The sequence below is a fragment of the Dipodomys merriami genome, unplaced genomic scaffold (genome assembly GCF_024711535.1).
Source record: "Dipodomys merriami isolate MVZ:Mamm:240054 unplaced genomic scaffold, mDipMer1.0.p SCAF_82, whole genome shotgun sequence".
Taxonomy (NCBI): Eukaryota; Metazoa; Chordata; class Mammalia; order Rodentia; family Heteromyidae; genus Dipodomys; species Dipodomys merriami.
The window spans coordinates 3490357-3517296 of NW_027206424.1; the positions used below are offsets into that span (position 1 = coordinate 3490357).

General features: G+C 49.8%; 1 protein-coding gene across 4 annotated transcripts in view; it reads left to right on the forward strand.

Moving 5' to 3' along the window:
* The window catches only part of Mgmt (O-6-methylguanine-DNA methyltransferase), a 209943-nt gene that overhangs the window by 45969 nt on the left and 137034 nt on the right, over window positions 1-26940 (forward strand). The window lies entirely within an intron of this gene.

Sequence of the window (26940 nt, forward strand, 5' to 3'; positions counted from 1 at the left end):
GCGTCCAGGGAAAGGCCCACACGCCCTGCAGGGCACCCTGAGCGCCTCCACTCTGCGTTTCCTTCGTGGGGCTCGGGGTGGGGTGGGGCCTGTGGAGTAGGCTTTTCCTGGGGGACTTGGGGAGCACCATTCCTTTCCAGGAAGATGGAGTCTCTCTCTGCAGGATCCCCACTATATTTCCCTAATTGTAAAAACATAAAAAATTTAAAGCACTCCTAATGTTTCATTCTGAAACATAACATTTAATTTCCTCCATTCATTGATTGTGAGGAGTTGTATTAAAATTGCACTTCTCGTTATTTCTGACAGAGAGAGGAAAAAAAAAAAACCAACCCACTCCTGGGCTTGGTGTTTGTCTTAACTGGCTAATAAACACAATGCCAAGAACATTAGATAAAGAAAATACATAAGAAACATAAAAATTGATTTTAATGGACCCCTGTCAGAGGCGACCATAATGAGCACAAGTGTGGTAATAAATATCCGCTCTCCTCCCCGGCCGGCTTTCCTGTAGAGCTGCGTGCTACAATCAATATCGTCTTTCTTAGGACTAAAAAATAAGCAAACCTTTGAACTGTGTGAACATGCGCCTCCCAGCTTCTATGAGAAACATCTGGCTGTGGTATTGAGAAAATCACAGGCACCAAATACTTTGTAGGGAAATGTCATTTTATCTCTTAGCATGTTCAGTTGCACAATAAATCATAGAAATTATGTGTTGGGTTTCTTTTTTTTTTTTCCTCCAAAAGGAAATGAAAAAAAGAAAACCTGACAGCATGTTTGGGGGAAAAATAAAAATAAAAAGCAAGTATTATAAGATACATTTAGCGAAGTATCCATCCTGGATTGTGATGAGTTTTTACATTATGGACGTTTCACATCAAGAGAGATCAGATTTGGCCGTGGGAACAAGATACAGTTGACTTTCTCAGGAAGACACGTGGTAGAACTCAGCCGGTGGCCTCTTCTCTGCCTGCCATCTACAACTTTCCTGGGTTCGAGGCTCCTGGCCTGGTATCCCAGGCCCTTGGGACTGCAGGTGAGCGGTCAGGGTGGGAAGCTAGGGTCAGTGAGCCAGCCATGAGAACCTGGCTGCTAAGGGCAACTGGCAGACAGAGAGAGTTAATTTGGGGGACTATTGGAAAGCTAGAGAACAGAAAAACGATGGAAATTCGGAATGAACAGTTTTCAACATTGAAAGACTGAAATAAAAATTACGTCGTGAAACTTTAGATTTTGAGTGTACAGTTCAGTAGGTTTTGACAAAAGCTAGCAGTACCGCTTACCCCAGCTAAGAGCCTGCACACCCCGACAGTTCCCTTGTGCCCCCCAAGTCAATCCTAGCAGGGGAGCCTTGGCCAAGCCTCTTTGTAGACATCTGTTTTCATTTTCTCTTGAGCAGATTCCAAGGTTAGGAATTACCAGATTGAGCAGCATGCATGTATTGACCTTTTTAGAATTTGCCAGAACTTTCTTCAGAGTTGTGTCATCTGCTATTTCCGCTGGCCGCACGTGAGCATTTCGATTGCTCTACTTTCTTGCCAGTACTTGATGTTCTCAGGTTGTAAAATTTTTAGCCCTCCAGGTGGTAACATGTAGTATCTCATTGTGGCTTTAATTTTCATTTCAAGTGCTTTGCCCATTTTGTGTCTCCTTGGGTGTGTTGCATGTATTGGTTATGGTTTTGGGAATGCGTCGTCTGTCAGATCTATGAACGATGGTGGCTTATGATTTTGCTCTGATAATAATTTCTTTTGATGAGAAGTTTCTAACTTGTAATGAGTTACCCCTTTTTCCTTTAATTCTAGCAATTTTTGTCTTTAAGACATAATTGCCTGCTGTAATTTCACCAAGGTATTCTACAATTTCTTTCAGAAGCTTTATCCTTAGATTTTTTTGGTGTGTGTGTTCAAGTTATCCATTTGGGGTTATTTCTTTATGAGGTGTATAGTTCATTTTCCCTATGTGGTTAGTTATTTCATGGTTTGTGGGGAAAACATGCACACACACACACACACACACACACACACACACACACACTCTCTCTCTCTTTCTCTCTCTCTCTCTCTCTCTCTCTCTCTCTCTCTCTCTCTCTCTCTCTCTCTCTCTCTCTCTCTCTCTCTCTCTCTTTTCCCATTCTCCCTTGAATAACTTCCAGATTTCTGTCGGAATTCCATCAGCTATGTGTGATTGCTGTTCTAGGTGCTTAATCAGAACTCAGTTTTCCATTTGTGGGTACTGTTCTGTGACTTTGTTTTACCTGATTAAGATTTAACACAAGTTTTTTTTAAGATTGCTTTGGCTCTTTCTTAGCTTTGTGCTTTGCCTCTAGCATGCATCCAGGTGTCCATTTTTGTAGCTTCTTGTTAGGATTTGACTGGGAGCTGTCGATGTCAATTCCGGGCAGGTTGACATCTTCTCAATATTGACTACAGCAATTTGAGATATGATTTCTCTCTGCATTTATTTGGGTTTCCTTTCATTTTTCTCAGCAGGCTTTTGTAGTTTCCAGCAGAGAGGCCCTGCGTGTCTTTGGTAAGATTGATCTCTAACTACTTTGTTCTTGACGGTGTTCTGTATACGCTTAAAACTTTTTTAACTTTTAAATTATTGCTGCTGGTCGTTACAATTGATTTTTGTTTGCAATCTTGGGTAAATTCATGTGTAGTACCCACTCCCCTTTCCCTGGGGTTAACTTTCTGCTTTTTGTTACCTGTGATCAAGCTGGGGGGTCTAGAAACAAATGGAAAATTCCAGAAACAGTTCATGGTTTTAGGTTGCATGTCATCATTCTGTGTCATGGTGAAATCCTGAGATTCCATCCATTTCATCCTGGGGTGAAAATGATGCTTTTATCCGGCCGTGCCCTGTCCATGTGCCCAGCTGCCATCACCCAGATCTTTTGTACTTCTGCAGTGCTTGTGTTCAATGACCCTGGATCGTGGCAGCAGGGATGCTGGCAAGAGAAGCACCAGTGTATACAAGTCACATCCATCATCACAAGAAGGGGGAATAGGACAGTAAGAGAATCTGAGAGGCCCACACTCGCCTAACAGGCATCACAGTCTCTCACAATTTTTCTCTTTTATCATGGTGTTGGAGTTTGTCCCTTTCTGTGCCTAGATGTTATCATAGGCGGAGTATTAATAGGTTTCCACCAGGGTCTTGGAATGCTTCTGCTGTGGAAAGGGGGTTATGTACCGTCGGTCCTCCTTACCTGAGGGCTTCACAGTTCTGGACTCATCAGAAATATTTAGAAAGTTGCCTCTGTTTGCACAATGGACATGCTTTGTTCCTCGTCATTATTCCCTCAACCACGCATTAAGTCAACAGGTCGTGCCCTGTTTACACACACATTCTATAAGCATTCTGGCGGTGATTTAGAGTATGCAGGAAGAGGGGGGTTATATGCAAAAGCCACACATTTTATGCAAGCAACTTGAGTGTCCCTGCATTCTGGCATCTTTGGGGGTCTGGGGACCAGTTCCCCTGGTGGGTAGGGGCAGCATCTGTATTTGTTCTCAGGGTTATTTTTCAGATCATGGGATTTTCTGTGTAAAAATTCATGGTCCATGCATGAAGATAATACACCACCCGCTTTGTGATGTTCTCAACTTTTATCTGTGCTGTTTGTGCCATTAGACATAGCAGTTCATGCCAGCGACCCTCCTTGTCTCTAGGGATGGGCTACTTCCGGTATTTCTCCAGTCCAGGTGACACACCCTGTGTCAGGTCTCCAGACTCTTCCTCAGCCTGAGCCCACTGGCGTTGCTCAAGTGATCTCTGCACTCATGTAGTGGTGAGGTTTCCTCCTATTTTAAATATGAAAATTTTAGAATGTTAACTCAATCTTGAAATGCTGGACTACATCCCTTTATTCACTCTGCGTGTGTGCGTGCGTGCGTGCGTGCGTGCGTGCGTGCGTGCATGCGTGCGTGCGTGCGTGTGTGTGTGTCAGAGTCAGCGTTATTCTGAGTTTGGAAGCCCTCCTTTCTATTGTCCGGAAGTGCGCTGTGTGGGATTGGCCTTCGTTGCCCTCGGTGGTTGGGTGGGTTCACCTGTGATGCTGGCTGGGTTTGGCGCTCAGTGTCTGAGCCTCCAGGCGCTGTCCTCACTCCTTCCCCACGGACTAGGCTTTGCCAGGAGCCCTCTGCGTTCTTCAGGCCACCCCGCCAGTGATGACGGATGCCCTGGAAATCTGGAGCGGGCAGCTTCCCTGAGGCCCTTCTCTGTGACTCCTGCGAGTCCACACAGGTGCCATCTTTATAATCTCTAAAGCCGTGTGACCTTGGTTGTTAGGTCTACTGCAGGGTCTGATTTCTGTTCTGCGTGGGTTGGTTACTCGCTCCTCTTTCCCTCCCTGAAGTCTTGGAGTCTAAGGCACAAATTGGGAACGTGGTGTGATGGTTGCAACTTTACAACCTCCTGCCCACCCCAGGCTTCCATGAATGGAAGTTCCACGTAAGAGAACCTGTCGCTGGAGCCGTGACCTCATCACCCAGCCCTGCAACATCTCAGATTTCATGAGAAGGGTTGTGCACATGTTTATTTCCTGAATGTTATTTTGAGATGTGTGTAGTGTCCGTACAGTTGATCACCACGTGTGGTTACTGGGAGATACTGGCTGTAGCGCCTGGGAAACAGTGACCTACAAACTTGCGGCTCTTCCCCCTAGAGCAAACCATACAGAGCTCATCTTTCACTTCCCAAAGATCGCCTCCCATTTTCATTCTGTTTGTCAATTAGATCTTCTAATAAGTATGCAGTCATAATATCTGCTGCATATCCTATGAAACTAGGAAAACTGAGGGGCGGGGCGGGGGGTTGGAGGGAAGATGAATGAAAGGGGTGGCACTGATCAAGACGCTTCACACTGACAAACTGACATGTTGAATGGTAACCTGTTGTACAACTGCGTAAACAGAAGACCTTCTGTTTCTTGAAAATAAAACCTGTTCATTGGCCACCTCTTCCTCTTGAAGGACTGGATCACTGCCCAGGGCCAGGACCCATTGTGGCCTTTGCAAACTTCTGTTTGGTTTTTAAGCAGTCAGCACAGGCAGGCGTGGGCCAGTTGGGAACTTGTCCGTGAGGCCCTCCTTGGTGGCTGCAGGGGGTCTCCAGCCTTGCCAGGCGGACTTGGCATGGGCCCTCTGTGGCTGGTGACCCTGGCCACACCTGTGGACACCCTTCTGAGCCAAGAGGCTCTTACAAGGTGACCGTGCCTTTCTGCTTGTTGTTGGAACTCGGTTTTGAGAATGCTCTCTGCTATTTCTCTGGCCTGCAGCTGGTGGATAACTGCAGGCTTGGTTGTGAAGGTGTTCATGTCCTTGATACAGTGAGCTCAATGTGTTCTTGGAACGGTCTCTTATTTCCTTTCAAGCTGCATTGTAACTGGGTCGGCTCTAGGGTGCTAGTGTACACGGTAGCTCTTGCGTACAGGTGTCTCAGAATTTAAATATGACCGGGGTTAAATGAGTTTAAGTTTGAGCTTGAAGCACTGTCTTGCAGCAAACTCACCCAGAAGTGGTGGCAGAAGTGGGACCTCTTATACAACAAAGTTGGTAAATAATTTAGTGTGCGGCTATGCTCTGTCCTTTACTTTCACCCGCTCTGCAGACCTCAGGGCCTGGTCATATCACAGGCTGAGGTGGAGCCTGGGCACTGGGGACTCTCCAGATGGAAGTGTTCATCCCCTACCTGCAGGGAGCCTGTGCCCCAGAGACAGCGAGATGGGTTGTCAGGTGAAGGAGGAGCTGATTGGATTCCTGGGATGGGGGTGGTGAGGGCTGGGCCCAGGGCGCTGGCAGGAGCTGGCTGGATTTACAGGGATGGGGGCGGTGAGCACAGCCTTTGCTGCCCCTGGCGAGTCTGGGTTGGGATGGAAGCTAGGTGGAATGCGTTCACCTTGCGTGTCAGGTGGAAATGGTTTGGGCTCCATCCCCAGATAAATCAGACCCAACCCGAGTACCTGGCCATCCGGGAGCTGCTGTGGGTCCTCAGACACCCCCAACCAGATGGCCCTGTCCGTGCCAGTGCTTAGTGTCTGGGGCTGAGTGTCTGAGGGACTGTGGGAGGGATACTGTTTCCTAGCAACAGTTGGTCACATTTAAGACTCCTCACCTTCCTCCTGTCCGTGACACTTTCTTTCTAGCCTGGACATTCTCTCCAAAATGAACTCACAGGCCAGGAGAAGATGGCTCCCCTCTCTCCCCAGCATCCTGCAAACACTTCTAGCAGGATATGCTCAGGAGTGCGTGTGGGTGCGTGCACACATGCGTCTGCCTGTACTGGGGCTTGAATTCAGGGCCTCACGCTTTCACTCAGCTTTCATTTTCAAGGCTGGTGCTCTACTACTTGAGACACACTTCTATCTCCAGTTTTTTGCTGGTTGCTTAGAGTGGAGTCCATGAGACTCTGCCAATGCCAGCACTGAATCATGATCCTCTGGATCTCAGCTTTCTGAGTAGCTAGGGTGACAGGTGTGAGCCTCTGATATTGTTTTTATGATCACCCATTGTAATAGGAAAACAGGAACTTGGAGTGCAAAGAGGATTTTCTTTCTAAACTAGAAAAAATGTTCCCTGTGCAGTATGCATGAGTTATGCATACCTGTGGTGCAGCACTCTGGAAATTTCCGCTTGTCTTTAAGAGTGTCCCTTCCACTCCAAACACACTTGCTCTAGGAAGAAGTTGTTTACCACCCCTCTGAGTTATTAGGTAACCCCGTCCCTAGAATGGGTTTTCCTTTTTAAAAAATCACCTGGAAAAATAGAGAGCTTTCTGATCTTTATTTTATGCAGCTCACCAGCTCTCCTCGGAAGAGTTATTGTATTACCAAGCACTGCTTTTATTAAAAAGAACTGGACACCGATTTCCTTCAAAGTTCTTGGAGTGTTTGAATCTTCCCTAGGTAAACAAACTCTTATTGGAAATCATATTTTCACTGTGACACTCTGGGCAGGAGTATTGAAAGAATGGTGTGCGGGCCTGCAGGCTGGGGCGGGCCGGGCTTGGCGGTGGCCTGGTGGGGCGGGGCACAGCCCAGGATGGGCCTCTGCCCCTACCAGGATGCTCCCTGTCTGGTGAACCTCTGCTGAGTGGGTGCCACGGGGCCCCCCGTCTTATATTTTGGAGTTCTGGGATTGAATTTACAGCCTCAAATGGGTGAGGCAGCCGTTCTCCCCAGGGGCCTACACCCCTAGACCGTTTGCTTTTAGACTGCATGTTAGAAAACATCTTCTGCTTTTGTATGGATGTTCCCTTGGACTTGGATCCTCCCGCCTCTGCCTCCTGAGTAGCTGTGATTATAGTGGTGTGTCACCACACCTGGCGTAGCCAGCCGCAAATAGAGGAACGTGACAAGGGACTCAGCTGTCAGGGTGCTGGACACCAGGGACATAGAAATGGGGGTGCTGTTTGCAAAGCTTACAGGTAATCCCGCAGTCAGGTGCTCTCCAGCAAGCAAGAACTTTGTCCCTAGGAGTGCTCACACACAGGCTTTGTGTGTGTGGGGGGGGCACCACCTTCTCCAGACAGGCCACGTCCCCTTCATTACCTATGCCGCCATGGGTTCTGGGCTGAGCCCTGTAGGCTACCATAGCACCAGCGTGAGCATCTTGTGTAAACATGGAGAAGATGCAGGAAAGACACCCGGCAAGAGGCTTCTCAGTCAGTCAGGATCGTAGGAAGCCTCTGTCCTCCGCCGTCCTTTGTCAGAAACACGTCATCATGTGGCCTGTGACTTGGCTCCCGCAGACTCTGAAAGTTCTCAAGACTTCAGCCAAACCAAGGGAGTACTTGTGAGGGGGCCATGAATTCAGCAGAGTGTCCACAGCTTGTTTCGGGGGAGCTCTGGTTGTGTGGGAGCAGCCAGGTGAGTACCAGCGAGAGTGGCCCAGCTCTGTACATAGAGCCTGCCTTGTGGGTTCCCGGAACACAGGGCCCTGGCGAGCAGATCTGGGGCTCCTTCCATGAACATCACTGGGGCCCCTGAAGAGCAGACGCCCTGTGCCCTCCCTGCGGGCAGCTCTAAAAGCCCTGTGTCTTACATTAAAAACCTATGTCAGCTCCTTGCTTTTTTCTATTTATTAAAACTTTTCAAGCAGTGAAAACATTTGACTTGTTAATGAGGGAGTGAGGGAGTTAATGGCCTGCGGTGTGGATCCTCCATGTCTCCTCTTAACCAGCGCACAGGCTCGCCGCCGCCCCGCCTTTAATTCCTGGGACGGGCTTCGGTAGGCACATGCAAATAGATTTAATGATTCGCATCAGTAGATCATTCCTCCGTTTAATATCTTCTGATATTTTGGGTCAAAGACTCTCTCTTTGGCACAGCATCTCCTGCTGGTGATATCCATCTTGTTGGGGTGGGAGGAGAAGTGGCATTTTCACACAGATTGCCAGGTTTCTATTCCTGTGTTCCAGGAGGCGGTGGTAGAGGAGAGTGGCTAGGAGACACCCTCATGGGTTGGGGACACCCTCGTGATTTGGGGTCACCTCGTGGCTGGGGGCTTCCCTGGAGAGGGTGCATGTCCTGTCGGTGCTGGGACCCTCCAACTAGGCAAGCAGTGCTGGCCCAGGGCGTGGGGTGCTGGGCACCCCCAGTGCACAGAATACTTCTGATGAACAAGTTCAGCAAAGGGTTGGGTTGGAATTAGAACGCAGCTCTGCAGCAGCCCTGGGGGCTCCTCTGCGTCCGGTCTCTTGGCGGCCTGGAGGTGGGTGATGACACGCGGAGCCTGTCCTCTGGAGCTTTGTCTGTCGGGGATTGAAACCTTGCTGGGTGGCCAGCAGAGGCACCGTGAGGACAGCAGAGACACGGGTAACCGCTCATCCACAGCCGCAGGCCGTGATCCTAGGACTTGGCCCAGACGCTCAAGCCCTGTGTGCACAGTGATGGGACACGTGTGTGTGTGACAGCAGCCCATGCTTCCGTGCGCTGTAAGCTGTCTAGATAACGTAAGCCCCACCTCCACGCCGACGCCCGGCCAGGGATAATGACAAGGAACACGTTCCGATATTTTTCTTCCACCATTGGTAGCATCTATGAACAGGGAGCACATGGACTTGAGGAGCCAACTGAATACAAGGAGATGATGGAAAGCTCTGGAAACAGCACCGGGGAACATTTTGGGGGTGCTCCTCCCATGTGTGCTACAGGAGAGACCTCTTCATGTGCTCCTAAGCATCTAGTAGGCAAGGCTTCTCTGTGCTACTTCCTAGGGCTGGTGTCTGAGGCTTGACCACTGTCCATAGCCCAGGAATGATTCGGAGACCTCCCTACTGAAGGCCATGAGCTGTAGTGCTCTTTGTGAATGATCGACCTGGTTATGGAGCTCAGAGGTAGGAAATGGCCCTGAACTCCAGGGATTATCTTGAATGGTGGAGTCTAGCAGGTGCTTCATGGGAGAAGGTTGCTCTCTAACGCCAGCGAGAACCAGCCTGTGCCTGAGCGCATGGTGGCTGCCACCATCTGGGGCTCAGCCTCAGGACGGGATCTGCTTCTCAGAAAGGAGCCTGGGCTGCTAAAGGGCAAGCAGCTTCCATGAGACTTTGCCTTTCTTTTTTCTTTTCTTTTCTTTTTTCTTTTTGTCAGGTGTAGGGCTTGGATTCAGGGTGCTGTCCCTAAGTGTTTTCTGCTCAAGGCTAGTGCTCTACCACTTTGAGCCACTTCTGTTTTTTTTTTTTTTTTCTGGTGGTGAAAGAGTCCCACAGACTTTGCTGCTGGGGCTGGTTTTGAACCATGATCCTCAGATCTCAGCCTCCTGAGTAACTAGGATTACAGGCATGAGCCACGGACGCCTGTCTGAGATGTTGCATTTCTTAGATACAGAATTTACATTCTGTGACTCTTGCTATGGGTCTGGATGGGACTTGGGCACTGCCTGACCCTGCCTGTGGGGTGGTCTTAGCCAGTCTCGGGTGCAGAGCATGCTGGGTGTGTCGGGTCTTGACTCATCCTAGGGTTTCCTTCCTTTAGCCAACTTCTGGGGACTTCCCTTTGTCACCTCTCACCTCTGCCCGGGGCTTCGCACTTCCTTGCCTCCTTGTCTGCACCTGGCTGGAACGCGAGCTGGTTCTGATGGTATTCTTTTGATCATTAACACGGTACCCAAACGTTGGTTGTGTTGCCTGTCACTCTTCCACAGTAGAAATAGTGATTTGCTCCTGTGCCCGTCTGTACTACGAGAACAGTCCACAGATGGACCGAAGGAGAAGAGGACACACAGCTAGTCGTTTGGTAACAGGTTTGGATTATGCCGAAGTCTTTTGAGTTTTTACTTAGCTGCTTAACAAGCATCTTGGTGATCTACATATTGTGTAGATAAAATAGAAACCCACCACCATTTTGCCAAAGTTCAATAATGGGGCGTCAGTTTCTTCAACTGCAAACACTCCTATGTAACACGTTCCATGGGGTGAATACAATGCCTTGGATTATTGTCAACCTTGCAGAAGGCTGTGTGTGTACACGCAGGAGAGAGAAGAGAGAAAACGCATCTCTGAATGTGAGCGTACAGGTGTGGCATTGCCCGTGGCCGAGGACTGGTGTGTACAGCTTGCTCCGGCAAGCACCCTGCCCTCCCCCATCCCCCTTCCCCCCCGTGCAGGAGCATCCCCCAGCCTCCGGCCCATGGGCTGCCTGCTTCTCCCGCAGCACTAGTTGCTCCCCAGGTCCCAGAGTCTGGCAGGCCGGGCTGGGGTGTGGGAGGGACTTTAGCAGGATTGGCCTTCGGTATTTTCAACTTTGAAAGCTGGTGGGTTGTGGATAAATGGCCAGGTAGAAATGATGGCGCTGTGCTGAAATGGCCTGTGGGCTCTTCCCTGGGAGCCGTGTGGAATGCTGCCCCTTCGGGCGCAGCCACAGGACCCATTATGGGATGCAAATGAGAAGACTTGTGGGTGTTTCTCCTTCGTGAATGTGTTGTTCCCTTTGTAGAAGTGAGGAATATCGATACGTTATGGCCTTTCTCCAGCAAGCTTGTGTCTATTACAGCTGTGGCGATGTGGCCCCAGTGTCCCCAGTGCTCGCCTTCCTGACGTCCCGCGCCTTGCCCGCCCAGCGCCCACAGCCATTTTCACCGAGTCAGATAATTTCCATTTTCCTTTGTGAAATGGAAGCGGTCGCTTTCCTTCTCCATTCTCAAGATTGGAAATCATGTTCCAGCTCTCTGTCAGTGATTGTGACAATCTTCTGTGACTTTTCTGTTATTGCTGCCCGGAGCCGCACCAGCTGTACCCATCTGGTCTTCCGGCCCTGCTCTTTGTGCTTTTGTGAGGCTGCGGTTGACTTGGAGGTTTCCATCAAGTGTGTCAGATCGCTTTTGCGTTTCTCTCCTTTTCTTTCAACCTCCCCTTATTATTTTCCATTTTGATCGTGGACGTCCTTCTGAGAACCCTTGGTGTGGAGTGTGCCCGCCTGCCCTCTGCGGTGGCACCTGTGTCATCTGTGCTTCCCGTAGCCGTGGTAGCAGCCGCTGCTCTCTGATTTGGCATTTCGATTCAGATAAGCAGTGTCGGGTCTTCTGCGGCATGTTGCCAGCGGTGAGGTTCTTCCCGAGCCCTCCATTGTGCAGGGGCTTAGTCCTGCCTTACCATGGGGCACAGGCCTGCCCGAGTGTGGGACACAAGTGTGTGTGAGTGTGGGCACAGGCCTACCCTAGTGTGTGTGAGTGTGGGCACAGGCCTGCATGAGTGTGCGTGAGTGTGGGCACAGGCCTGCTTGAGTGTGCGTGAGTGTGGGCACAGGCCTGCATGAGTGTGTGTGAGTGTGCGTGTGTGTGAGTGTGCGTGAGTGTGGGGCACAGGCCTGCCTGAGTGTGGGACACGAGTGTGCGTGAGTGTGTGTGAGTGTGCGTGAGTGTGGGCACAGGCCTGCTTGAGTGTGCGTGAGTGTGGGCACAGGCCTGCTTGAGTGTGCGTGAGTGTGGGCACAGGCCTGCATGAGTGTGTGTGTGGGCACAGGCCTGCTTGAGTGTGCGTGAGTGTGGGCACAGGCCTGCATGAGTGTGCGTGAGTGTGGGCACAGGCCTGCATGAGTGTGTGTGAGTGTGTGTGAGTGTGCATGAGTGTGGGCACAGGCCTGCTTGAGTGTGCGTGAGTGTGGGCACAGGCCTGCATGAGTGTGTGTGAGTGTGCGTGAGTGTGTGTGAGTGTGCGTGAGTGTGGGGCACAGGCCGTGTGTGGGCATTGTGCTTACTTTGGGGTGTTGCCCTGCCTACCACCTGTAAGGGATGCTTTTGTTGCTAGCGAGGGTGATAAGCTAACAGCGCGTCTTGACTTGCACCCATGCTTGCCTGTGTACTCTAATTCCAGTATTTATTCAGCGTGACTTCTCCCAAGTATACACCGTAGCCTTCTTACCTTGCCTGCGATCTCATCCAATCTTTGAAGCTAAAACTAGTTTGGGCCATTGAGGGACTCGTAGAAATTAGGTCTGTCTGAGTATGGACATGGCTGCGTGGTGAAGAATGGAGTTCTTGTGTAATTTGTGATTCCCGGCAATAAGGATAAGAAAGCCTTGTTCGAGCTCCATTTGTCCCCCTTCCCTCCTGATTCTTCTCTCTGTCTCTCTGTCTCTGTCTCTCTGTCTCTGTCTCTCTGTGTGTCTCTGTCTGTCTGTCTGTCTCCCTCTCTGTGTCTTTTACCATTTTAGGGGCAATTTCTAGAAATGTTAGCAGCTACCCTCCTTTCCTTGCCACATGACCTGCTGTAAGGTAAGTGGCTGTGGCGCAGCGCGTGGCTCGATGGGTTATTAAATTGTCACCCTCCGAGATGGATGGGGCAGCCCGGTGTGTTGTGCTGTATATCATGGCAGTCATCCAACTGTTTCAGAAAAACGAGGAAGGGTAAATTCTTCCACATTTATGATGAAAATTAGCAACTTTACGAAGTCCTGTAAAAAAGAAAAAAAGACCTTACAAACTTTTAAAGTCTTTTTCAAAATATACATCTTCATTCTCAAAAAGAAAAAAAAGAAAAGAAGCTGGGCGGCCCACCCTGACGGGGTTTACACGGGTCCCGGGCTTCGCCAGCGCGGTGCAGGCGCTGGTCCCCGGTGCTGGTGCTCAGTCAGTCGGCCGGAAAGCTGACGTGCTCAAGATTTACCGTGCGTCGCCTTGGCCGTCACTCCCATAAGTATTAATTTTAACTCCACTAATAAGAAACTGAACAAAAGTGGAATTATGAGTTCAGTAGTATTCTATGAAAGGTCAGTTGTTAAAAAGGCAGAGCCTGACATTCTGCGAGAAAGGTGCCATCATCAATCATCCCGAGAGCACACGGGTGTTCCTGACGGACACCGCGAGCCGCGCAAGGTAAGCTTGTGGGCCGCCTGGGGGGCGAGCCTTCATGGAAAAAGGGGAGGTGTTTAAATGTGCACCAGGATAGCTCAAGGCCTTGCTCTGCTTTCCCAATCTGAAGCTGTGCATAGGCTGTAGGAAGTCTTAGGAGGTGTGCTTCCCTGTTCTGACACCGCGTAGACACCTGTTTGTACAGGTGAGTGGGTAAATTTTTTGGTGATACCTGGGCTCTGACGACAGCACACACACATACACACATACACATACACACACACTCACACACTCACACACTCCCATACATGCACACATACCCGCTGAGCTCAGAGTGGTTGAGTTCTGGGCAGCCTTCCTCGCCGTGCTTCAGACATGGTGGGGTTTTGGCAGCTTTCTTCGCTGTCCTGGGGAGATGGATCCTGTGTGACACTGACAAGACACACACTGTGCGTGTGGAGTTTGAGTTTCCGGTGGGCTCCTTACCATGTTCGGGGCGATGGTAGGTTTCGGAGGCTCCTGGACCTATGCCCTCTGCAACCATTGGTGAGGTTTCCTTAGTTTCCGGTGATCGCTTCGTGGCCGAACTTGCTGTGCATTCTGACTTCTGCAAAAGAGTCCATAATGTATTTTCTGACTCTCCTCCACCCTTCTTTCTCTACCAGACTTAGGAGGAGCAGCAGAGTGCCTACTGTGCACCAAGCTTAGTCAGGCATTCCGCGCTAAATGATCGGAGTGTTTTATGTGTCCCGCCAATTCAGTGTTAAAGTTCAGTACAAACATATAAATTATTGAGCAGTTAGCCGGTGACACATTCATCAGCCGAACATCTTTTATTGTGGCCTGTTGACAGATGATTTTCATTCGCCCATTAAAACACAATATTGTTGGAGCTGCGGTCTGTTTCTAGCTTTCCTTTGTCTTCAAGGCTGCTGGCGATTTCCTTGAAAGCATTTGAATATGAGAGCCCTGTGGAACACCAGGGAGCTCGTGTTTCTCATCAGGAGCAGATCTTTTTCAGATGTTTTCTCTGAAGATGATTCTGGAAAGAGCATAGCTCTCTCATCTGGCCGCATCCAGGGGGACTCTTGAGATGGGGGTGTGGGAACCTGTTGGGACCCTGGCTGTGTGGTGTGTGTGGAGGAGAGGCTGCACCCAAGCTGAGCCCTCACAGGGCTGGCTTCGCTCTGCCCGTGTGGATGGTGCCCGAGGAGGCCAGGCAGCAGTGAGTGGGCCAGGGAGATGCGTGCGGCCGTCCCTGCCTCTGCCGTGCTCCCTGCAGGGCCTGAACGGCTGCCGTGGGACCGGGCAAGGCGCAGGTCCTACATCCCAGCTCCCGCCTCAGCTGCGTTCCTGCCCTTCAAGGACTCCCTGATGCAAAAGGACTGGCCAGATGCCATGTTGGCAGTTTTCCCTCTTGCCCCATGCCTGAAGTCCTATTTGTCGTTAGAGACGTGGGGGCTGTTCTTGTGCCTGGTGAAGAGTCTGCTCAGTTTTCACCAAGACTAAGTTTATTAGACCCCACAAACAGCACAAACTGCTACGTCTGCAATGTTATGATTCTCTTCCCTTATTGTCATAACTTTTGCTTAATGGCTGTTTGTGCTACATTGGCCAGGTCCATGGGTTGCTTAACATAAATGATTACATTTGCTTATGATTAAGAACTTCCCCCATTAGAAATACAGGACCCAGGACTTACAAATGATTTGTTGTTACAGCATTCTACTTCATTAGCCACGTCACGGACCCCACAGACTCATTGTCTAAGAGGAACACTCGTAATGAGCTGTGTAATACAGACCCTCCAACAAATCGGAGGGCGCACAGCCTGCCGGAGCTGCGTGGCCGGCAGAGAGGAGGCGGGCAGAGGAAGCGGGAGCCTGCCCCCGACGGGGAGGAGTGTGGCGAATAAAGTATTTTATGACCGGAGCAAGACTTGTTGTAAAAAATTATATACCGTTCATGACCAAAATCCTTCAGAACACTCTGTCGCCATTCCCCTCTGAACTCTATAGCTTAAGTTTTAAGCATCTTGTGGGTCTCTTGATATAGCATTAAAAAAACAAACAAACCTTCCATGCAGTGGTTCTTGCTTGAAGGCCTGCATGCTCCACTCCACGCCACCTCTGGCCTTATCCTGGCTCGTGATTGTCTGTGCCCCACCTGGTCACGAGGAATGCCACAGCCAGACCTCATTTCCTGTGTGCAGTCACGTGGGTGATGTGTGTGTATGTGTGTGCATGTGTTGATTTCCTGTGTGCAGTCAAGTGGTTGATTGTATGTGTGTGATTTCCTGTGTGCAGTCACATGGGTGATTGTATATGTGTGTGTATGTGTTGATGTCCTATGTGAAGTCAAGTGGGTGATTGTGTGTGTGTGATTTCCTGTGTACAATCACGTGAGTGATTGTGTGTATTCATTTCTTGTGTACAGTTACATGGGTGATTTTGTGTGTGTGTGCATGTGTTGATTTCCTGTGTGCAGTCAAGTGGGTGATTGTATGTGTGTGATTTCCTGTGTGCAGTCACATGGGTGATTGTGTGTGTGTGTGTTGATGTCCTATGTGCAGTCAAGTGGGTGATTGTATGTGTGTGATTTCCTGTGTACAATCATGTGAGTGATTGTGTGTATTGATTTCTTGTGAACAGTTACATGGGTGATTTTGTGTGTGAGTGTGTGTGTGTGTGTGTGTGTGTGTGAGAGAGAGAGAGAGAGAGAGAGAGAGTGAGAGAGAGAGACAGAGAGACAGAGAGAGAGAGATCACAGGGTAAGTAGCAAGGAGGACTTCCTGGAAAACCACATTAAAGGTCACAGGCCTTTTTGTGAAAGATGAAAATCCTGAATCCTGAAAGCAGCTACAGGAATAGATGAAGTGGGCATTCATTTCTCTGACAATAAAGGACTTATTTGCTTTCCCTGGTGTAGCAAGTCTGACGGGGGACACACCGGTCCAGGCTGCCAGTTGGTAGCTGTGCTAGCAGCAGCTGTTCTGGTTGGGAGCCAGGGTTGGCCACTGCAAGCTCTCGGGGTTACTTCTGCAACCACCGATTGGACACTGGCTATGCGTGTGGTCCACAGAGCCAGGCTTGAGCCTGGTGATCAGGCCCAAGGCTCAGGTCAGCTCCCCTGCAGGTGTCCTGAGATGAATCTTCTATGGACTCTGAAGGGCCCAGGCCTCTCTGCACCTGACCGGTCTCCTCCACTCTCACCCTGTGGAATTTCACGCCATTTGCGTAGTTAAGAGTAGGTCTTTGCTATTGTGTGAAATCTCTTGGTGAACTGTAAATTTTGCCCTGGAACCCAATTTCTCAAATAATTAAAAAGGATTGGCTGTGTGTGAGCGTTGGAGTCCAGCCGTCTCATGGAGGGGGGGAGGTGGGGCGGGGGCAAAGCTGGAAGTCACGTGGTGCAGGTGGGAAGGGCAGCTCTGTCATTCACGGATTGCGAACTTTTGGAGCCGTGCAGTACAATTAAGCATACATAACCCGACAGCTCCCCAGCCTGGGGTGGAGCCAGGGTCACGGGCCCCTCCTGGGTCTGGCCGGGCTCACACCCATGACTCGAGGGTGGGGGGCTGTAGGTGTAAGTGCCCTGGCAGTGAGAATTCCCACACCCTATCTGCCTGCCGCACGCAGGGAGGAGTCCCGGCCCTCCCGCCAGCTTGCCCACCTCATGAAGTGGCCAGACACAGCTTGCCAGAGGGCAGAGCAGGTGAGGGGAGAGGGACAAGGTCTTGTAGTCCCATCCCTGGTGCTCCGGGCTTCCTGACCCTTGACCCCAGTGCCTCCTCCTGCTCCTTTCCCAGGCCCTACTGCACCTCCTTGCCACCACCTCCCTGCTTGGCTTTCCTGTCTAGGAGGCCACACCCTGGCGTGTTGCAGACCCAAGATTGAGCTGGCCCTGTGGGCCTCCCCGTCTCTGCCGCCTCTTCCCTTTCTCACACCTGATGCCCAGGGTGGTCATGGTCTGAAGGCTGGCTTGTCTTTCTCCTATCTATCTACCAGGGCTTGCACAGAGAAAGATGGGGCTGGTACAAGACCTCCACTGCACTGCTGTCTTCTGGAGGTGGGCGTGGCAGCTCCGACAGGCTGTGTGTGCAGAAGGTGTGAGGGAGCTTCGGGTGGGGAGCCTAGAAACTGGCGCTGGCATGTGAGCTTCTGCTTGGACCAGTGCGAGACTAGAACCTGCATACAGCAGCAGCCAGCCTCAGAACCGCAGAGAACATGGCAGGATGTGGTGGCATCTTGTCCTATGGGTGTGTGTGAAGAGTTATAGGAACCTTGAGCTACATATAGGGAAATGACAAGAAGAAGAAGAAGAAGAGGAGGAAGGGAAGGAAGGAAGGAAGGAAGGAAGGGGGGGAGGGAAATGGCGCTGTGGCTCAAGTGGTAAAGCGCTTGCCTTGAGCTGAAGAGCTGAGGGACAGTGCTCAAGCCCAGAGTTCAAACCCCATGGCAGACAAAAAAAAAAAAAGGAGGAGGAGGAATGGTGAAAGGCAGTATACCCGCTGGACGGAGCAGCAAGGCCACGAAAGCCTCACTTGGAATAATCTGCAGCAGGTGTGAGAACACCGTGGTGCAGGTGTGGGGCCTCGGCCGCGCCGAGGACGCTGTGACGGATCTTGCTGAGTGAGGAATATGTCGCTGTAGGTTTCAGCTGCTCCTGTCTTCTGGCTGAGAGAAAATGAATGTCAGATATTGAAACGTAGATGCCGCTAGGCCTGGCCGTAACTTCTTGTTCCTTCAGATGTGGTAGGCCTATTCCTAATGAGACCGCGTGCAGGCGTCCGTCTGTATCGGGCACTACACGTGAGCATGGTGTCCATTCTGACACTCCATGCACTTCTGCCAAAGCCCTAGCGTGGCAGACCAGGTGGGAGGGAGGAGTGAGCCCTACGTAGCCCCCTCTCCTGCTGGATACCGAGCTCCAGTGAGACCCTCAGGTGCTCTGACCGGGGAGCAGTCCTGAGTTTGACCTTTGAAGTCGTCCGTTTGAGATACAAAGCGTCGAGATGTTATCACTCAGAAAACTCAGCTCCGCACCACCTGCTGCTCTCCTGCTGGGAGATGGGACCTGGGCCCCTTGCTTGGGGCCGACACCAGCAGCCCATGCCTTGAGTTCCATCTCCACGTGTAAGGACCCGCCCTGCGCTCTCCAGCGCCTCCTGCTGTCAGGCACCCCAGTTCTGGGATTTCAACCCTGACACCCAAAAAGGATCCCACATCAAAGGCTTCAGGTACACAGAGTGACGATGGGCTGCTTGGGCCCTCCATCCAGGGCCGGCTTCAGAAGTCCGGTAGACACGGGAGGGGGAGGGGGCCTCTCTGGGCAAGCTCAGGGAAGTGCTTGCTCCCAACCCTTCTGTGGCTCTCTGTCCTGCCCACAAGCAGAGCTGGGCTGCTCCACCACGCGCCCACCACGACGCTTCACCCACAAAGGGTCCAGAACATCGGACCCAGCTGGCCTCGGAAGCACTCACCTTCCTTGTTTATGTCAGGTATTGTGTCAAAAAGACAAGAAAGCTCCCCTGGGCCTTCTCCCTTGGCACAGCCTGGCTCTGGTCTCGTGAGCCTCTGAGGATGGCTCTGCCTTCCTAATCCAAGTTCCTCCTGCTCGCATCCCACCCCAGCTTCTCTTTTTGGCTGGCCTTGTGTGGAGAGCAGCCATCGCTGGCCTGGCCTGGGGGGGAGGGGGCAGTGTATGACAGCCACAGAACCTTTCTTATGTGTTCAGAAATCTCCCTTGCAAGCTGCAGGCTAGGGGCTCGCTCCTGGAATACTGGCTACTCAGGAGGCTGTGATCTGAAGATCGTGATTAGAAGTCAGCCTGGACAGAAAAGTCCTCAAGGCTCTTTCCCCAACTAACTAGCAAAAAAAACTCTAGACTGGAAGCATGACTCAAAGTGTAGCATGCCAGCTGTGAGCAAGCAAGCTGAGGAAAAGTGAGTTCAAGCTCGGGAACAGGAGAAAGCAAAAGAGGGAAGGGGAAAGGGGAGACAGGAAAGGGAAGTGGAGGGAGGAAGGGAATCCCCTTTGCAGTGTGTTTTGCCCCCCACTTTTACATCTAGAAGTCTTAAGATCACCCCCATAGTCTGTGGCTCTCAGGACTCAAATGAGGCCAGACCTATGCTGCGCTTTATTACAGTGAAATAATAAAAACCAAGCCATAGAGGGAAAGGCTCCAGGAAAGACGTGGGGGGAGAGAGGGCAGAAGCTTCTAGAGTCCTCCCCTTAATGCACCTGGGCTGTCCTGTGGCAGGTAGCTGCAGAATGCTTGAGACATTGCCTAACTGGAAAGTCATGGAAGGCTTGGTGCCCAGGTTTTCATGGGGTTGGGGGTGTGCAGGCTCCTTCAGCATGGTGCATGCCAGTCAGACCCCAGCAGCAAAGCCAGAGATCAGTGCTAGCCATGCGGCTTGCCCAAGGGCTGCAGGAGCTCCTGGTGGGAGCTCTGCCCGAGTTCAAAGGCCAGGTAGCTCCTGAGAGCTGCCTTCCCAGGCATGGCTCCACACAGCCCGTCGGGGGAGGGGCTCGGTCCCCATTTTACCGGTGACTGTGGCACAGCTTCCCATCTCATACCTGAGAGGTAGAAGCAGCCTTGGACAACACTGTGGTCTTATAAGGAACAGCCAGATGTGTGTATGTGGTGTGTGACAAAAATCCTAGCTGGATGCGTGTCAACTGCCAAGGTGCCCGGTGTGAGGACAGATGCCCTCCACACAGAGCACCCTGTCCTCGGGGATTCGCCAGTGTCCTGACCCACCCAGGCACTGAGTTCCACAGTGGTAACTAGCCCCTCATCTCGGTGAGTTGCCCAAGTGCAGCGGTGGGCTGCTGTAGGCGACTTTGTCTGTCCTGTCAGCGAAGGCTTGCCGGGGCCGGGGCCCAAAGGATGGGTGCTGGGTCATCACGTGAGTGAGACCAGCCGTCCAAGATGGCTCACGAGGCCTGGACGTACCCTCTCCACACCCGGTGGGCGACCTGTACTCATTCTGCCGAATCTCTTTGGTGATGTTGGAGCGGGTGTCTAGATCCCTGCTTGATGTGACATCTTCACTCCGGGGTATTTCTCTTTTAGAGAGGTGGAGAATGGGGTCACCTGACCCTCTTTGCTTGCCATTTGTGCCAGCAACGTGTGCCTCTCTGTGCCTTAGGCCCGTGGGCCCGCTGGACCCCATGTCTGTTAAACCTGCATGGGACCTGTTGCTCCCAGTTCCCATGGACTGTTCCTGCCCTGAGGACCATCCCTCCACCCCCCAAAATGGCTGCTCCTTTGAGTTCTTGGAAGAGGTGCCTAGAGGCCTGTGGTTGCGACATGTGTCTGTCCAAGTCTGTGCCTAAGTGTCCCTGGGCCTCAGGAGCCCCCAGGGGTGGGGGAGAAGGGGGACATATCCCTAAGAAGATTCTGAAACTGGGAGCGGGGCCCCTGGGCTGCCCCCCGAGGGATGAAAACCCTGTCCTAGGCAGAAGGCAGCGAGGAGCAACTCAGTCAGGACGGGAAACCCTCATGGAGTCCAGGCCCAGTATCTTAGTAGTAATAAAAGCTCCCACAGATTTACTGGTGTGGGGTTTTAACTGTAATACTGTGGAATGGCGGGTTATTTTGTGTTCAAGAGCTACATTTATCACAAAAATGATGATATACAAATCACTTCCATATCACAAAATGTTCTTGGTCAAAATTGGCTTGAGGCAAGTGATATCTTCGCGTAAACAGTATATGAAGACCATATCTTAAAATGATAGATCACCTAATTTTGTTCTGACAGAGGTTTTTGCCGCAACAAACATCTGTCATTGAAATACCAATTCAGAGATATGGAAGCCAAATTGCCGAGGTCTTCTCGGATTTGTCACTCCTAACTTAGGAATGCTCCTGTTCCACACTGTAGTTTTTATATAAGATATTAGGCTGTGTTACACTGTGTAGCACAGCTGAAACAAAATAAACAATTTAGAGAAACACACTCATGTTTTAAATGTAAACCAGCCGTTTAAAAAGACAGAAGTCAGGAGTGGGCTGGGGCGCCCTCGCTATTTTTATGTGTAAACACCACATTAAGCTTTAATTTTAGATTGTGAACCCTTGAGTTAATCCCTTGAAAGGAGACACTTGGGGTTGTGGGCTTCTGGCTTCCCACATCCACTTCAGGGTTTTGCTTTTTTACAAAGGACTGTGATTATAATGTCACTCCCTGGAGTAGGTCTGTCCCGACTGGGGACTGATGGAGAGGATTTCCAGGGCAGGACAGCGAGGGGACGGGCTGGGCCTCTGGGGCCTCCTTTCTCTTGGCAGCCTCTCTGCCAGGAGGCGTCTCTCGGGGCCTGAGGGGGATCTGTGCCCTGGGATTTGAGAGGTGAGGATGAATCGGATGTCTTTAAACACCAGAGCTTCTACTGTGCTCCACTCCAAGTGGGGAAAAACATTGATTTCCATCCAGATCTCCATTAATATGATAGTTTAGGAAACAACAGTGAATTCCTGGGCTGCCCGGGAGACAGTCTAGACATTGGCCAGTGGTGGCCCATTTGTAGACTATTTTAAAAAACAAAACACAAAACCAGGTCCTCCTTCAAGTCCACGGGTACTGCAAGACCTCAGGGCGGGAGTCCTGGAGAAGCATCAGGGACTCGACTGGCCTGTGGGGTCTCCAGGTCTCTGCTGCAGGATGCGGGGCTCTCCCGCTGTCCCTGCCCACCCACACCCTGTGGGTCTGGGTTTGCACAATGCCGCGTGCATCCCGGGAAGCGACACGATCATCCCATGATACGAAGTGTGAGCAGCGCCTCAGCAGCGCTTGGTGGACATAGCTTTTGGGTTCCTCTGTGGTATCGCCAGGCCTTGCTGTGTCCTCTCGCTGCTCATCTGCTCACTGGACAAGGGCTCATGGGCTCTCCATCTGGCCCCGGAGCCTGCAGTGTTAGGTAAAGTCTGGCTGGCCAGTTTCTCCAAGCCGCCGTCTCTTTGTCTGCTGAAGTTGGAGCCTCAGGCCTGCTGATGTGAAGCACGTGGCTGGGGGGTGCTGTTTTGATCAGCTCTTGATACCGACCATTCTGCCTGGGCTTACCTGTGAGCACTGAGGAGGAACCCACAGAGTCCCCTCAGAATTAGCTGACCAGCTTCTTAAAGGGGAAGGTAGTAAGCAGGCAGCTTACTCCAGTTACTGATTTCTAGGTCAGAGCCCACCTATCCCAGCCTGCTAGGTCAGTCCCTTCTGCTGTGCAGCCCTGGATGGCACGGTACCCTCCTCTGCTCCAGGTCCTCATTTGAGCAGAACTACACAGCCAACCTCCCTGGGTCTCCTCCAGAAGGACCATCGTTCAGGGTTCAGAGTGGTTGACGTTGACGGGCCTGAGACACAGGACTGAAACATGCCTTTTTCCCCGGCCATGTGTTCTCTGCGTTTCTAGGAAGGGGAAAAGAAGTCCTGAAGACGCAAGTGTCTACAGAGTGAGCGTAAGGAACCCGCTAGGTCGGTGGCTCATCCGTGGGGCAGTGGCCCGGGCCCACCTGGCCCAGGGGGGCACAGCTGCCCCTGTGGGCACTCCAGCTACCACCAGGGGTGCAGGCTAAATTGGTTTTTGCATTCAAGGATGATAAACCATCCGCACAAATACGTCTTCCCTCTTGGTTTCACCAGGGGAGTTCAGCTCTTTCTTTGCTGCCTGAACACAGCTTGGTCTGTAATTGAGTGTGGGCTGACTCCAGCTTACACTGCAGCGTGACTTCTCTCTCTGAAAGGGCACTCTTCCCTTTGCCGGTGACTCTGTGAACCGGGACCCTGCGGGGCCCTCCGGTGAATCCTCCGAATATTACCACTGGTTCTGTGCTCACAGCTAATAACTGGGTCCAACCAGTTCAAGACTCAGAGGTTTTGAGTCCTATATTCAAGGAGTCTTATGTTTCACTCGATGTTCCACGATATTTAAGGAGGAAGAAACAACCACCCTGAATCCTGTTCTCTTCTCCGTGTGATGTGTCTGCAAGCCAGGTGCTCACAGGTTAGGCAGTCCGGCTCTCTGAGGTTCGCTGCTTTGCGGGGACCCTCGTGAGACATGGGGTCCACTCACTGCCGCTCTGGCCGGGGTCAGCACCCACACCACCTGCTAGAGCCTGGGAACGGAGGAGCCACAGAGTCTACTTGCCACACGAGTTATTTTTGTAAGATACTGGAGTGAACTTATCAAAACGGAAGCTGATAAAGTGAAATAAAAATACTGCAGCACAAATTATTTTAGTACAACATAATGAGTTCTGTTTTTCATATCTGGCAGGTATTACCCACTAAATCTAATCTGCAATGCCAAGAATTATGCCATTTTTTATGATTTGTTTAATTTTGACTGAGAAAAATTGACTATTCATCGATTCTTGACCTCCGAGTATTGAGGAAAAAATTTAGTTAATAAGAATTTTCATGAGGTGTAAATTTAAATGTATGAGGAGTCTGCCTATCCTGTGGTACCATAGACATTAATTTAAAAATCCTATAAGAGCCTGAGGGCTGGGGGCACGTGGAGGAGCAGAGCATGGAGGTGCTGGTGAACTCCGTGGACCAGGCCTGTTGAAGCAAGGCAGTGGTATTTTTATGGTTTGGGTTCTGGATGGCTGATCCTAATTAGGAGCTCAAGGTATCTCTGTAATCTCTGTGCCCGTGAGCTGGTGTCTGTGCGCTGCATGGTGGTGAGTCACACACTCACCCACCGTGACGGTGCCGGCGACCACGGTGGCACGAAGTTTCCTCTGTGTCCCTGTGACTGGGGTGCCTAGAAGGCTGCAGAGTCCATGACAAATGAAGGATCCTGATATTGGAGCTGGAGAGTGAGGTGAATGACACATCCTTCACACACCTCAGCTGTCAACATTTCTAATCAAATCACCCCAGCCCTCTTACTTCTTAAATGATACAGGCAATATTTCCTGTAATAAACACCCCTAAGTCTAATGAGAAGCCCTAAGGCAACTTCAAATGTATGAATTCATTATAATTGAACAACATAATCTGCAGGGCAGAGATGCCTGCTGCCGGGCCTCTTAACTTCCCAGGGCCTGGGAGTCTTATGAAAAATGTTGTACATTTTGTTTACAACGCATTGCTGCTGTTTGAAGTATTGTATGTTCCTGTAGTGTGAGACGGGACCGCATAATGGAGGTAAAATCAAGGAGGCAATCTTTCATTTTGTTCTTGTATGAAAAATTCAAAAGACTGAAAACTCACCCAGAGAAGTTTTGCAAGCATATTATTTTCCAATGTTTCGATCAATTTGTCTGTCAACCACGCTGAGAGGTGGAAGGGGCCGGCAAAAGCAATTTAGCGTGTGAGGTCCAAAATAGAAATGTTTTAGGGAACCTTGTCACATGTTATTTCTTTATATTACAACCACCGTGTGTTTTATTTGCTGGTCATATTATGAAGAGAAATTGGTATCAATCATCTAAGTAAGCTATGAATATCTGATATAAATATTACTTTCATATGCATGCACAGGAACAAAGTATAAATTAACCTCTTAATGCATGCAAGAACCTTCTGTGCGACAACGAGCCTCTTGTTTTGGAATTTTCCATTTAACAATTCACAGTACATTTTAATTGATTGTACCCAAGTGACACTCCATGGAAACATCTTGCATACGAGCGTTACTGACCCTGCTAGGGCTTTAATTAAGCTATAATCTTCCTCCAGTCAGTACATCTGGGATTGATAAACACATCTAAACCAGGCACCATCTATGGTCTCCTTTAAAAAAAAAATGGTGCAGATATAGGAGTTTTAAGTGAGGGGCACTGGTTTCACGTCCCTTAAAATTCCGCTGGGATTTGTTGGGATCCCATGTGTGAGGAATAGGTAAATGTGAGGTGAGTGCATATGTCCAGTGAACCAGGCCAGGGCGAGACACCTGCAAGGCTGTGACTATGCTGTGCCTCAACACTGTTCCTTCAAATCTCAAACTAACACAGGGAGGTTATTTTTCTAGACAAGGTGTGTTTCAGACACGTTCATTTAAGTCAATTGGCATACAGAGACACTAGTGGGTTTGATTGTCACTGAACGCCTTAAGCCTGAGGCCTTCCTGAGAAGCGCTAGATGAGTAGCTGACCGCTGCACACCTGCCAGGGCTCTCGTTGCCCAGTGTGAAAGGTCTGTTCAGGTTTGCAGAATTCAGATTGAAGCACAGAGCCAGGCCTGCTGGACGTGGGGCCCTGGATACATGGGAGGGAACTGGCGAATGAAAGCAGAAATCCTTACGGTTCCTGTAGATACTAAAAAACGTGTTCTTCTAGGAAAATGTCTTGAAACCCAAAGCTTGGGTATTTATGATGATTTGGATGGAGACTATCATCCCACAGTTGTTTTATGACATGACTGAAAGAGCTACTTTCCCAGCAATCACCTAGTATCTTACTGTAGATATAGGCACCCAAATGGACCAATATTTATCTTAAGGCCCTATTAACATGCAGTTAGCATCTCTCTAGATTCTTATTGATATATTTTAGCTGGGGGTTAGAGCCATTTCAAGCCATGTTTATGATACATAATCTTATGTAGACATCTCTGTGCAAGTCTATGCAAGAAGTTTTGAGAAGCACAATTTAAAATTTAGATTATTGACCATTGCCTACCTGTTCTGTTTATTTCTGAATTTTAAGTGACTTACAACTCATATTTTCTTGGAAAAAAATGCTTATTTATTTGGCTATTGGGTAGTTTGGTCCTGTCATTGAATCTTAAGACTCTTTTGCATGTTAAAGTTCATTATTTCTCTGTTTCTCCATGCAATCTATCACTCATACCTTGTCTATATGCTGCCTATTTTTTTCACTTTTAATTTTGTAATTATTTTAGTTGCCTTGGTGTTTTTTTGTGTGTTTGTTTTTTTTGTGTGTTTGTTCATTTGTTTCCAAGGCTGAAGGCTAAATTCAGGGTCTTGTACTTGCCAGGCAAGTGTTCTTCTACTGCAGTAAATCCCCAATCCCTCTGGTTTTAGATTTACCAGAAGTTATGTAGTTCCAAGAGATTTGGTCTAACCATTGCCCAGCATAGCCTAGTGTTAATCACTTACCTAGCCATGGTACATTTACAGAACCTAAGGTGTTAACGTGGGTACAATTGTAGTCAGGTCATGGTCTGTTCACTTCAGATGTGTTATTGTTGTCTATGATGATTACAATGTTGTCAGTTGTCCTGCATATTTTCTAACATTTCTCTGGCTTTAGTTTTCATCCTTTCATCTTTCATGTATTTGTAGTGGCATTTTACAAAAGCATTTTGTTAGAGCTCATGTTTCTTTTCATCCACATTCTAAACCCAATTTCAGTATTAAAAAAAAATACATTCAACCGTATGGTTACACAGGTTTACAAAGACAAGAACACAATGACCTGTTGTTTTGTTTTGCAGTTTAGTAGCTCATCCTGAGCGTATTAGCTCTGTTGTGATATATGACATGTGAGCGGTTTCCAGGAGAGATTAACACTGTTTATGTAAACATTTTTCCAACATCATTGGATTGACAATACTTCCCCTAGATCTTGAAATCATTGTATTTGTAATTTTGACAAGTGGACTTTGTATCATTAAATAGTTCTAAACCATTTTGAAGGTGGTAGAAAACCCTTACCCAGTATAGTACTTTGT